Source organism: Rattus norvegicus, chromosome 1 (genome assembly GCF_036323735.1).
Source record: "Rattus norvegicus strain BN/NHsdMcwi chromosome 1, GRCr8, whole genome shotgun sequence".
Lineage (NCBI taxonomy): Eukaryota > Metazoa > Chordata > Mammalia > Rodentia > Muridae > Rattus > Rattus norvegicus.
In genome coordinates, this window is record NC_086019.1 from 75,595,785 (window position 1) to 75,610,157 (window position 14,373).

The window sequence follows — 14,373 nt, forward strand, 5'->3', positions numbered from 1 at the left end:
GAGGTAGTGTCTGTCTTTGTCTCTGAGGTGTGTTTCCTGTAGGCAGCAGAATGCAGGGTCCTCGTTGCGTATCCAGTTTGTTAATCTATGTCTTTTTATTGGGGAGTTGAGGCCATTGATGTTGAGAGATATTAAGGAATAGTGATTATTGCTTCCCGTTATATTCATATTTGGATGTGAGGTTATGTTTGTGTGCTTTCATTCTCTTTGTTTTGTTGCCAAGACGATTAGTTTCTTGCTTCTTCTAGGGTATAGCTTGCCTCCTTATGTTGGGCTTTACCCTTTATTATCCTTTGTAGTGCTGGATTTGTAGAAAGATATTGTGTAAATTTGGTTTTGTCATGCAATATCTTGGTTTCTCCACCTATGTTAATTGAGAGTTTTGCAGGATACAGTAACCTGGGCTGGCATTTGTGTTCTCTTACGGTCTGTATGACATCAGTCCAGGATCTTCTGGCCTTAATAGTTTCTGGCAAGAAGTCTGGTGTGATTCTGATAGGTCTGCCTTTATATGTTACTTGACCTTTTTCCCTTACTGCTTTTAATATTCTTTCTTTATTTTGTGCGTTTGGTGTTTTGAGAATTATGTGACGGGAGGTGTTTCTTTTCTGGTCCAATCTATTTGGAGTTCTGTAGGCTTCTTGTATGTCTATGGGTATCTCTTTTTTTAGGTTAGGGAAGTTTTCTTCTATGATTATGTTGAAGATATTTACTGGTCCTTTGAGCTGGGAGTCTTCACTCTCTTCTATACCTATTATCCTTAGGTTTGATCTTCTCATTGAGTCCTGGATTTCCTGTATGTTTTGGACCAGTAGCTTTTTCTGCTTTACATTATCTTTGACAGTTGAGTCAATGATTTCTATGGAATCTTCTGCTCCTGAGATTCTCTCTTCTATCTCTTGTATTCTGTTGGTGATACTTGTATCTACGGCTCCCTTGGTTTTCTATATCCAGGGTTGTCTCCCTTTGGGCTTTCTTTCTTTCTTTTTTTTTTTTTTTTTTTTTTTTTTTTTTTTTTTTTTTTTGGAGCTGGGGACTGAACCCAGGGCCTTGCTAGCCTTTGGGCTTTCTTTATTGCTTCTATTTCCATTTTTAATTCCTCCACTGTTTGATTGTGTTTTCCTGGAATTCTTTCAGGGATTTTTTTTGATTCCTCTCTATAGGCTTCTATTTGTTTATTTATGTTTTCCTCCGTTTCTCTAAGGGTGTTCTTTATGTCTTTCTTGAAGTCCTCCATCATCATGATTAAATGTGATTTTAAATCTAGATCTTGCTTTTCTGGTGTGTTTGAATATTCAGTGTTTGCTTTGGTGTGAGAATCGGGTTCTGATGATGCCATGTAGTCTTGGTTTCTGTTGCTTGGGTTCCTGCACTTGCCTCTTGCCATCAGGTTGTCTCTGGTGTTACCTTTTTCTGCTATTTCTGACAGTGGCTACACTGTCCTATAATCCTGTGTGTCAGGAGTGCTGTAGACCTGTTTTTCTGTTTTCTTTCAGCCAGTTCTGGGAACAGAGTGTTCTGCTTTCGGGCGTGTAGCCTTTCCTGTCTACTGGTCTTCAGCTGTTCCTGTCGGCCTGTGCCCTGAGTCTACCAGGCAGGATGCTTGGAGCAGAAAAGTTGGTCTTACCTGTGGTCCCAACACTGAAGTGGCTCCTGGGCGGCTGCTTTTGAGCTCTCTGTGAGGGCAGCAACCAGGAGGGCCTGCACTGCCTTTCCCAGGGCCCCCGTGCACCAGGGTCCCAGATGGCATTAGGTGTTTTCCTCTGGAGTCAGAAATGTGGGTAGAGTGTAGTCTCTTCTGGCTTCCCAGGCCTGTCTGCTCCTCTGAAGGTTTAGCTCTCCCTTCCTTGGGATTTTGGTGCAGAGAACTGTTAGCTGATTCCCTTCCAGTCTGGGCGGTGTCTGGACTGTGGGCGGTCTGCCGTTCCAGTGCCACTATCTTCCTGTTCCCAGAAGCCCTATACAGTTTCCTCTTGGGCCTGGTATGTGGGCAGGGGTGGGCAGTATTGGTGGTCTCTCCTGCTCTGCAGTCTCAGGAATGCCCACATGTCCAGGTGGCATTTGGGAGTAGTGAGTCTTGTCTATTTTTCTTAATTATCAACTAGAAGATGGTCATAAATAATTTGAATTCCAAATCTAATTCTGTCACTCCCTTTGTAGATGACATTAAAATTGCAATCGAGTAGAAAATCAAATTTGGCATCTTGAGAAATTAACACCCAGATATCTTCTCTTATTAATGTGATGCAGAATATACGTATGAAAAGATATAAAACTGATCCAAAACAGTCTTTTTTTTTAAAGATTTTATTTATTCCGGCCTGCAGCAGCTCTCTGCTCCCAGACCCCGTGAGAGAGAGACCCAACCGCCTGGTCAGGTGGGCACTCCTGAGGCTGCAGAGTGGAAGAGACCACCAACACTGCCCACCCCTGCCCACATCCCTGGCCCAAGAGGAAACTGTATAAGGCCTCTGGGCTCCCGTGGGGGAGGGCCCAGGAGCGGCAGGACCCCTGCCTGAGACACCGCCAGAACCAGAAGGAAACAGACCGGATAAACAGTTCTCTGCACCCAAATCCCGTGGGAGAGAGAGCTAAACCTTCAGAGAGGCAGACAAGCCTGGGAAACCAGAAGAGACTGCTCTCTGCACATACATCTCGGACGCCAGAGGAAAACACCAAAGGCCATCTGGAACCCTGATGCACTGAAGCTCCCAGAAGGGGCGGCGCAGATCTTCCTGGTTGCTGCCACTGCAGAGAGCCCATAGGCAGCACCCTGCGAGCGAACTTGAGCCTCGGGACCACAGGTAAGACCAACTTTTCTGCTGCAAGAAAGCTGCCTGGTGAGCTCGGGACACACGGAGGCAGAATTCCTCTAGGATCGGGCACGTCCTGTGTTTACTGGAAGTCCCACACCCGCGGATCCCGGCCTGCAGCAGCTCTCTGCTCCCAGACCCCGTGAGAGAGAGACCCAACCGCCTGGTCAAGAGGGCACTCCTGAGGCTGCAGAGCGGAAGAGACCACCAACACTGCCCACCCCTGCCCACATCCCTGGCCCAAGAGGAAACTGTATAAGGCCTCTGGGCTCCCATGGGGGAGGGCCCAGGAGCGGCAGGACCCCTGCCTGAGACACCGCCGGAACCTGAAGGAAACAGACCGGCTAAACAGTTCTCTGCACCCAAATCCCGTGGGAGGGAGAGCTAAACCTTCAGAGAGGCAGACAAGCCTGGGAAACCAGAAGAGACTGCTCTCTGCACATACATCTCGGACGCCAGAGGAAAACACCAAAGGCCATCTGGAACCCTGATGCACTGAAGCTCCTGGAAAGGGCGGTACAGATCTTCTTGGTTGCTGCAGCCACAGAGAGCCCGAGGGCAACACCCCGAGAGCGAACTTGAGCCTCAGGACCACAGGTAAGACCAACTTTTCTGCTGCAAGTGACCTGCCTGGTGACCTCAAGACACAGGCCCACAGGAACAGCTGAAGACCTGTAGAGAGGAAAAGCTACACGCCCGAAAGCAGAACACTCTGTCCCCATAACTGACTGAAAGAGAGGAAAACAGGTCTACAGCACTCCTGACACACAGGCTTATAGGACAGTCTAGCCACTGTCAGAAATAGCAGAACAAAGTAACACTAGAGATAATCTGATGGCGAGAGGCAAGCGCAGGAACCCAAGCAACAGAAACCAAGACTACATGGCATCATCGGAGCCCAATTCTCCCACCAAAACAAACATGGAATATCCAAACACACCAGAAAAGCAAGATCTAGTTTCAAAATCATATTTGATCATGATGCTGGAGGACTTCAAGAAAGACGTGAAGAACTCCCTTAGAGAACAAGTAGAAGCCTACAGAGAGGAATCACAAAAATGCCTGAAAGAATTCCAGGAAAACATAATTAAACAAGTAGAAGCCCATAGAGAGGAGTCACAATAATCCCTGAAAGAATTCCAGGAAAACACAATCAAACAGTTGAAGGAATTAAAAATGGAAATAGAAGCAATCAAGAAAGAACACATGGAAACAACCCTGGATATAGAAAACCAAAAGAAGAGACAAGGAGCTGTAGACACAAGCTTCACCAACAGAATACAAGAGATGGAAGAGAGAATCTCAGGAGCAGAAGAGTCCATAGAAATCATTGACTCAACTGTCAAAGATAATGTAAAGCGGAAAAAGTTACTGGTCCAAAACATACAGGAAATCCAGGACTCAATGAGAAGATCAAACCTAAGGATAATAGGTATAGAAGAGAGTGAAGACTCCCAGCTCAAAGGACCAGTAAATTAACTTCAAAAAAATCATAGAAGAAAACTTCCCTAACCTAAAGAAAGAGATATCCATAAACATACAAGAAGCCTACAGAACTCCAAATAGATTGGACCAGAAAAGAAAATCCTCCCATCACATAATAGTCAAAACACCAAATGCACAAAATAAAGAAAGAATATTAAAAGCAGTAAGGGAAAAAGGTCAAGTAACATATAAAGGCAGACCTATCAGAATCACACCGGACTTCTCACCACAGACTATAAAAGCCAGAAGATCCTGGACAGATGTCACACAGACCCTAAGAGAACACAAATGCCAGCCCAGGTTACTGGATCCTGCAAAACTCTCAATTAACGTAGATGGAGAAACCAAGATATTCCATGACAAAACCAAATTTACACAATATCTTTCTACAAATCCAGCCCTACAAAGGATAATAAATGGCAAAGCCCAACATAAGGAAGCAAGCTACAACCTAGGAAAAGCAAGAAATTAATCTTCGTGGCAACAAAACAAAGAGAAAAAAAGCACACAAACATAATCTCACATCCAAATATGATTATAACAGGAAGCAACAATCACTATTCCTTAATATCTCTCAACATCAATGGACTCAACTCCCGAATAAAAAGACATAGATTAACAAATTGGATATGCAATGAGGACCCTGCATTCTGCTGTCTACAGGAAATACACCACAGAGACAAAGAAAGAAACTACCTCAAAGGCTAGAAAACAACTTTCCAAGCAAATGGTCGGAAGAAGCAAGCTGGAGTAGCCATTCTAATATCGAATAAAATCGATTTTCAACTAAAAGTCATCAAAAATGATAAGGAAAGACACTTCATATTCATCAAAGGAAAAATCCACCAAGATGAACTCTCAATCCTAAATATCTATGCTCCAAATAAAAGGGCACCTAGATACATAAAAGAAACCTTACTAAAGCTCAAAGCACACATTGCACCTCACACAATAATAGTAGGAGATTTCAACACCCCACTCTCATCAATGCACAGATCATTGAAACAAAAATTAAACAGAGACATAGAGAGACTAAGAAAAGTCATAAACCAAATGGACTTAACAGATATTTATAGAACATTCTATCCTAAAACAAAAGGATATACCTTCTTCTCACCACCTCATGGTACTTTCTCCAAAATTGACCATATACTTGGTCATATAACAGGACTCAATAGATACAGAAGATAGAAATAATCCCATGTGTCCTATCAGACAACCATGGGCTAAAGCTGGACTTAAACAACAATAAGGGAAGAATGCACACATATACATGGAAGTTGAATAATGCTCTACTCACTGATAACCTAGTCAAGGAAGAAATAAAGAAATTAAAGACTTCTTAGAATTTAATGAAAATTAAGGTACAACATACCCAAACTTATGGGACACAATGAAAGCTGTGCTAAGAGGAAAACTCATAGCTCTGAGTGCCTTCAGAGAGAATTGGGAGAGAGCATATATTAGCAGCTTGAGAGCACACCTAAAAGCTCTAAAACAAAAAGAAGCAAATACACCCAGGAGGAGTAGAAGGCAGGAAATAATCAAACTCAGAGCTGAAATCAACCAAGTAGAAACAAAAAGGACCACAGAAAGTATCAACAGAACCAAAAGTTGGTTCTTTGAGAAAATCAGAAAGATAGATAAACCCTTAGCCAGACTAACAAGACAACACAGAGTGTATCCAAATTAAAAAATCAGAAGTGAAAAGGAGGCATAACTACAGAATCTGAGGAAATTAAAAAAATCATCAAATCCTACTACAAAAGCCTATATTGAACAAAACTTGAAAATCTGCAGGAAATGGACAATTACTTGGACAGAACCAGGTACCTAAGTTAAATCAGGAACAGATAAACATTTAAACAACCCCATAACTCCTAATGAAATAGAAGCAGTCATTAAAGGTCTCCCAACCAAAAAGAGCCCAGGTCCAGATGGGTTAAGTGCAGAATTCTATCAGATCTTCATAGAAAAGTCATACCAATACTATCCAAACTATTCCACAAAATTGAAACAGATGGAGCACTACCGAATTCCTTCTCTGAAGCCACAATTACTCTTATACCTAAACCACACAAAGACCCAAGAAAGAAAGAGAACTTCAGATCAATTTCCCTTATGAATATTGACGCAAAAATACTCAATAAGGGGCTAGGGATTTAGCTCAGCAGTAGAGCGCTTGCCTAGCGAGCCCAAGGCCCTGGGTTCGGTCCCTAGCTCCGAAAAAAAGAAAAAAAATACTCAATAAAATTCTGGCAAACCGAATCCAAGAGCACATCAAAACAATCATCCACCATGATCAAGTAGGCTTCATCCCAGGCATGTAGGAATGGTTTAATATACGGAAAACCATCAACGTGATCCATTATATAAACAAACTGAAAGAACAAAACCACACGATCATTTCATTAGATGCTGAGAAAGCATTTGACAAAATTCAACACCCCTTCATGATAAAAGTCCTGGAAAGAATAGGAATTCAAGGCCCATACCTAAACCATAAAAAGCCATATGCAGCAAACCAGTAGCTTACATTAAACAAAATGGAGAGAAACTTGAAGCAATCCCACTAAAATCAGGGACTAGACAAGGCTGCCCACTCTCTCCCTACTTATTCAATACAGTTCTTGAAGTTCTAGCCAGAGCAATCAGACAACAAAAGGAGATCAAGGGGATACAGATTGGCAAAGAAGAAGTCAAAATATCACTATTTGCAGATGATATGATAGTATATTTAAGTGATCCCAAAAGTTCAACCAGAGAACTACTAAACCTGAAAAACACCTTCAGCAAAGTGGCTGGGTATAAAATGAACTCAAATAACTCAGTAGCCTTCCTCTACACAAAAGAGAAACAAGCAGAGAAAGAAATTAGGGAAACGACTCGGTGTGACTTTAACCAAGCAAGTGAAAGATCTGTATGATAAGAACTTCAAGCCTCTGAAGGAAGAAATTGAAGAAGACCTCAGAAGATGGAAAGATCTCCCATGCTCATGTATTGGCAGGATTAATATAGTAAAAATGGCCATTTTACCAAAAGCGATCTACAGATTCAATGCAGGCCCCATCAAAATACCAATCCAGTTCTTCAGAGAGTTAGACAAAACAATTTGCAAATTCATCTGGAATAACAAAAAACCCAGGATAGCTAAAACTATCCTCAACAATAAAAGGACTTCAGGGGGAATCACTATCCCTGAACTCAAGCAGTATTACAGAGCAATAGTGATAAAAAACTGCAAGGTTTTGGTACAGAGACAGACAGATAGACCAGTGAATTGAATTGAAGACCCAGAAATGAACCCACACACCTATGGTCACTTGATTTTTGACAAAGGAGCCAAGACCATCCAATGGAAAAAAGATAACATTTTCAGCAAATGGTGCTGGTTCAACTGGAGGTCAGTATGTAGAAGAATGCAGATAGATCCATGCGTATCACCCTGTACAAAGCTTAAGTCCAAGTGGATCAAGGACCTCCACATCAAACCAGATACACTCAAACTAACAGAAGAAAAAGTGGGGAAGCATCTGGAACACATGGGCACTGGAAAAAATTTCCTGAACAAAACACCCATGGTTTATGCTCTAAGATCAAGAATCGACAAATGGGATCTCATAAAACTGCAAAGCTTCTGTAAGGCAAAGGACACTGTTGTTAGGACAAAATGACAACCAACAGATTGGGAAAAGATCTTTACCGATCCTACAACAGATAGAGGCCTTATATCCAAAATATACAAAGAACTCATGAAGTTAGACCGCAGGGAAACAAATAACCCTATTAAAAAATGGGGTTCAGAGCTAAACAAAGAATTCACACCTGAGGAATGTTGAATAGCTGAGAAACACCTAAAGAAATGGTCAACATCTTTAGTCATAAGGGAAATGCAAATCAAAACAACCCTGAGATTTCACCTCACACCAGTGAGAATGGCTAAGATCAAAAACTCAGGTGACAGCAGATGCTGGCGAGGATGCGGAGAAAGAGGAACACTCCTCCATTGTTGGTGGGATTGCAGACTGGTACAACCATTCTGGAAATCAGTCTGGAGGTTCCTCAGAAAATTGGACATTGAACTGCCTGAGGACCCAGCTATACCGCTCTTGGGCATATACCCAAAAGATGCCCCATATATAACAAAGACACATGCCCCACTATGTTCATAGCAGCCTTATTTATATTAGCCAGAAGCTGGATAGAACCCAGATGCCCTTCAACAGAGGAATGGATACAGAAAATGTGGTACATCTACACAATGGAATATTACTCAGCTATCAAAAACAATGACTTTATAAAATTCATAGGCAAATGGAGGGAACTGGAAAATATCATCCTGAGTGAGGTAACCCAATCACAGAAAAACACACATGGTATGCACTCATTGATAAGTGGATATTAGCCCAGATGCTCGAATTACCCTAGATGCACAGAACACATGAAACTCAAGACTGATGACCAAAATGCAAATGCTTCACTCCTTCTTTAAAAGGGGAACAAGAATACACTTGGCAGGGAATAGGGAGGCAAAGTACAGAGGCAGAAGGAACACCCATTCAGAGCCTGCCCCACATGTGTCCCATACATATGCAGCCACCAAACTAGACAAGATGGATGAAGGAAAGAAGTGCAGGCCAACAGGAACCAGATGTAGATCTCTCCTGAAAGACACAGCCAGAATACAGCAAATACATAGGCGAATGCCATCATTAAACCACTGAACTGAGAATGGGACTCTCGTTGAAGGAATCTTAGAAAGGACTGAAAGAGCTTGAAGGGGCTTGAGACCCCATATGAACAACAATGCCAACCAACCACAGCTTCTAGGGACTAAACCACCACCCAAAGTCTATACATGGACTGACCCTGGACTCCAACTGCATATGTAGCAATGAATAGCCTATTAAGAGCACTAGTGGAAGGGGAAGTCCTTGGTCCTGCCAAGACTGAACCCCCAGTGAACGTGATTGTTGGAGGGAGGGCGGTAATTGGGGGAGGATGGGAAGGGGAACACCCATGTAGAAGGGGAGGAGGAGGGGTTAGGGGGATGGTGGCCCGAAACTGGAAAGGGGAATAACAATTGAAATGTAAATAAGACATAGTCAAGTTAGTAAAGATGAAAAAAAAGTCAAAAAAAAAAGAAATACCCAATTTAATAAAGATGGAGAAAAGAAAAAATAAAAGAGTATCCAATAAATGCATTTATTCCATAAGATAATTGCCAATGAGAGTCTTAACCTTTTGGGTTATGAAATTTAATCACATCATTAGACACTGCATGGAAATACCTAACAACAGTAGCATCCCTTCTGTTCTTTGGGATATAAATTTTAACAAGTAGGTACTAAAGACATGGCACAATAATGAATACATAACACATAGCACAATTGACATGACTGCTTAATTCTAAAGCAATATCTGGGCTGGGAGTTTTGACACATGCCTCTAATCCCAGCATCTGGTAGCCAGAGGCCAGAGGATCTCTGAAAGTTTGGCCTCTGTGTCTGAGGAGTTGAAAAGGCAGAATGTGAGTTCTGATGTTTGGGTACTATGAGGTTGGAGTAATTCAGTTAGTCAAATGTCATTGGACTTGGAATTTACATATTGAACATCAAGTTATTTTTTGATCTTTTCCTAATCCCAATAATACCAGAGTCATAAAATGATATTAACTCCTCAGTATGCCACTCAACACAAATATTTTCTTCAAATGGGAAGAAAGAATCTGCATCCACATTGAGAAACTATGAAAAGCATAATTGTAAGAGTGCAGATGTCATCAAACGTGTCTCAAGTTACACTTTTGACTCACTAAATTTTGGAAGAGATTTTACCACCCATGTGAATGGAGTCATAGATTCCCAAGAAAAAAAATGAGTGGAAGTAAATTCTGACAAACAGTTACAAACCGTTTTAGTCATAAGGACCCCTTGATGCTGGAAACACATAGGCTGCCACTGTCTTGGCAAAGGGAAACAACAACCACTACAACAACAACAACAACAACAATAACAACAACAATAATAATCCAGGATAGCATCTTTCTCCTCAAGACTCTGTCCAGTCACGTTGGATCCACATCTTGCAGTGAACTTTCCCACTCTGAACATTCAACCTGTGCAGGCTTTCCCTAAAGGAGAATTATTTCAGAGATCTGTACTCACTCATCTTCCAGAGACAGCCCTCCTTCTGCACACTGCTGACCTGAAGGAGAGCAACTCACCTGAGCAGATAGGATGCAGCCATGATGCTGGCTGATAGATGGGGTTTTCATGGCAAACAGGACCTTAAAGCTTCATATAGCTGTAAAGTTAACAGCAAACCCCAAAGTGAAAGTTGAATTGCCCAGAGCTCATGGCCCAAGATGAGAGCATGTTCATGTCACAGAAAGAAGAATGACAGTTTACCAAGGATGTTGACTTCATCTCTGAAAAACACTTCTCCCCATTAACAAGGAAGGAAAACTTGTAACTGAGGATTGAGCATCAGAGAGGGACCAGCTGGAAGTTAATGGCACTCTTCTCCTGTGGTCAGAAGCTGAGAGTCTAGGTGGAAGAACCAGACAGAGATTTCATTCTAGGGATCAGGGACTGAGGCCAGAGGGGAGAGTTGCCAGTCCACTCTACTTGAGGCTGTATCACTATGAAAATATCTCACAGCCAAAGTTAATGGGCCTTGAAGTCATTTCAGGTTCAAGACTGCTATCCTACTGTGCACTCAGCCTACTTGTTCAACTTGCCTTCAAGCAAATCATACTTGCATTGAATTTCTGAGGTCATCAGCTTTTACAGCCTAAGATAAAGCATAGTTTTCATCCTAAAATATGTAGTCTTTCATGCAGATGTGTGTGGATTTTATGGTAATATATCCTGAAACAGCAAGTAGTTTGGAAGGAACCTTAGGAAACAAATATTCACCATAAATGTTAGAGGTGATATGGAAATACGTTGATAAACCGGTGATGTTTGCAACATGTTACCTGGCCACCTGGGGAGCAGTTGGAGACAGTGACTTAATCTCTTGTAAAACTCTTTTAAATTTTTCTGTAAAATATCCCTCGGCCCTTGCTGTATCAAGCTTCTGTGTTGTTCAATTAATACAAATCAAAGACTTCTGTCTGTCACGCCCAGACTCAGAGACAGGGACAAACAGATGCATACGTCATCATTCATATACAGAATTTAAATTTGCAAAGAAGCAGCAAAATTCAAATCTGGACTTACTCTTGGTTAAATGCCCAAGGAAAGGGATTCTTAATTCCTTTTCCTTAATGGGACTTTGACATATTTTGGATACTTTGGGGGTTATTAATCATTCATTCAGCTCTTTGATCTTTGCCCTTCTCTTCTCTGCTCTCCTGCCCTCTTTGTCCCTCTCCCTTCTCTCCTCATCCCCCCTTCCCTCCACATGCTCATGGCCGGCCTTTGTTCCTCCCCGCTTCTAATCTTCTTGTCTTATTAAACCTTTCCACGTGGAAAAAAATAATTCATTCAAATAAATACACTGTGATTCTTTCTCGTCTGTTTTTCTAAAATTTAACCAACAACTCTTCAAAAGAAACCTTATAAAGTTCACTTGTCACTAGATGTATAGCACAAGCCTTGATTCTCAGCACTCAAGATGTAGATGTAAGTGGATTTCTGTGAGTTGGAGGGCAGCCTGGTCAACCTAGCAAGTTCCAGAACAGCCAGGGCTACACAGTAAATAAATTAATGGTTTTTTAAAAATTGCCTTTCAACCTCATGGGGGCAATGAGCAGCATGTAAAGTGTTTAAGTAAAAAATTAAATTTAATTTAAAAACCACTTTTCACACAGAAAATGACTCTTATTAAATGTTTGCTACATAGTCTTAATATTATGAGTTGGAATCTCCAGTACACACACACATGCATGCACGGGCGCACACGCGCGCACGCGCACACACACACACACACACACACACACACACACACACACACACACACACACACACAGAAGTCATGGAGGCAATATGTGCCCATAACCTCACTTCTAGGGTGTCAGAGACAAGAGATCCTAGAGGCTTACTGGCTACCTAATGGAGAACTCCAGTTTCTGTGCGAAATGCTAGCTCAAAAAATAAGATGGGTAGTAATTAAGGAAAACACTGATCATCAACCTCTGCCCTCCATTTATGTGTGAGCATGCACACACACACACACACACACACAGAGAGAGAGAGAGAGAGAGAGAGAGAGAGAGAGAGAGAGAGAGAGAGAGAGACTAAGAAAAAGAGAGAGAGACTTGGAGACTTGTTAGAGGATTGTGAATAAAATATGAAGTCAGGCCCCTGGCACTGGGCAAAGGGTTCTCATGGCATTCAGGGCCAGAGCAGCTAGCAGTCCTTTGTTCATCCTAGTTTGATATGTAGCTTGGTGACCCAGCCTGTCTTATGCCTAGGACTCATAAAAATCAAATCAAATCTAATCCAGACAGTGTAGGCAGAGGGAAATAGAGACCTGTGGCCTCCCATGCCACCCATAGACGTGTCCTCCAGAGTATAGCACAATGGTCCATTAGACATCCACTTGCTACCATGCCATGCAGCATGGACGGAGGGTGTATCCCAGGATTACCCCAGCTGCATGGCCAGCCTGCAGCTGGAGCCTCTACAATGTGTGAATGTGTGGTGGTCAGAAAGGAAAGGAAGAGAAGTGAAGCAGCCTGAGCATTATGAAAAGAGATGATGGAGGAGATTATGGTGGAGAGGAGTAGCCCGTTGTAAGTGACAATCCTCACCACCTGGGGCCATACTGTGGTCCCAGGCCAAGTTTCCAATGAGGGCCATGTCTGAGTCCATAGCTATGCAGTGGTAGGAGTCAATGCCCATGTTCTTGGTTCATATTAATAGTGGAGATGATGGGGATGGCCTTGGTTAGGACCACTGTCAGAGACCATGTGGATGTCCAGGGGCTATGCATAACTGGTCAAGCCTTCATTGAATGTGCTCTGAAGAGTTGGCCCCATCTTTCACCAGTGGCAGCACTCTGGAAAGCAGGCCCTATTCCTTGCCCAGGCAGCACAATACAGCTGTCCTTGGTGGCTGGGGTATAGGTGAACATCCCTAGGGTCAATATGGGAGAGTTGATACCACCATTTGTCTCCCACATGGTGGTAAAGACTTAGAGGAGATCAAGTTCCTCACCACCTCCAGCATCTGGGAAAGCCCTCTATGGGGGTCATGAGTTCATGAGAGCTAGCCCTGACCCTCACTAACTGCAGCACTCTGGAAAGTGGGCCCTGCACCTCCCCTGGACAACACAGCAAAGCTGACCCCAGGTGAGTGAGCCCACTCATGTGGCATGAGCTGGCGTGGGGATGGGGTTGATGCCATTCCTTGACTCACCCCTTACCTCCTGCAACAGTCTGAAGCACTAGCCCTGAGGTCATGAAAGTATATGAGTTGCCATAGCTTCCACAGTCAATGGCACTTGGGAGAATAGGCTCTACACCTTGATTGAGCAGCACATAGGAGCTGGCTCTGGAGGCGTGGGTGCAGGTGAACCACCATGAGGGCATGAGAGCAGGAGAGATGGCCCTGCCTCCTGCCAGCGGCTCCATTGAGTGGCCTAGCCAGAGCAATCCTGAAAAGTCCTCATTGGTGGTGCAGATAAAAAAAGAGCTGGTGGGCTGACCAGTTCAGCTACTACCCAGGCCCAGATCCAGGGCTCTGAATTGGATCACCCCAAAATCTATATCACCAACTAGTGATTGAGATTTGTGAATGGGCCAGTCCTGCTGTTCCAAAGCTTTGGATCTTCATGACATCAGACAACAGGATAATCAAGAGGCGCCCCAATGAGGATCTGATATTGATAGAGTCACAGAAGCCAGAGATCTCAAACCAGACCAATGACTCATTACAATGAATATTTGGACAGAGGGATATACTGTTGTTCAAACTGTGACATACTGCAGCTTCAACAATGTGATGTTTTCTATGCTTAGTTTTGTTGCTGTTTGTTTGCTTGCTTCATTTGTTTTATTTTGGCAGGGGGGCTGCAAGGGCAAAGGGTGGATATGAGGAGACCGGGGGGTGAGCAGGGCTGAGAT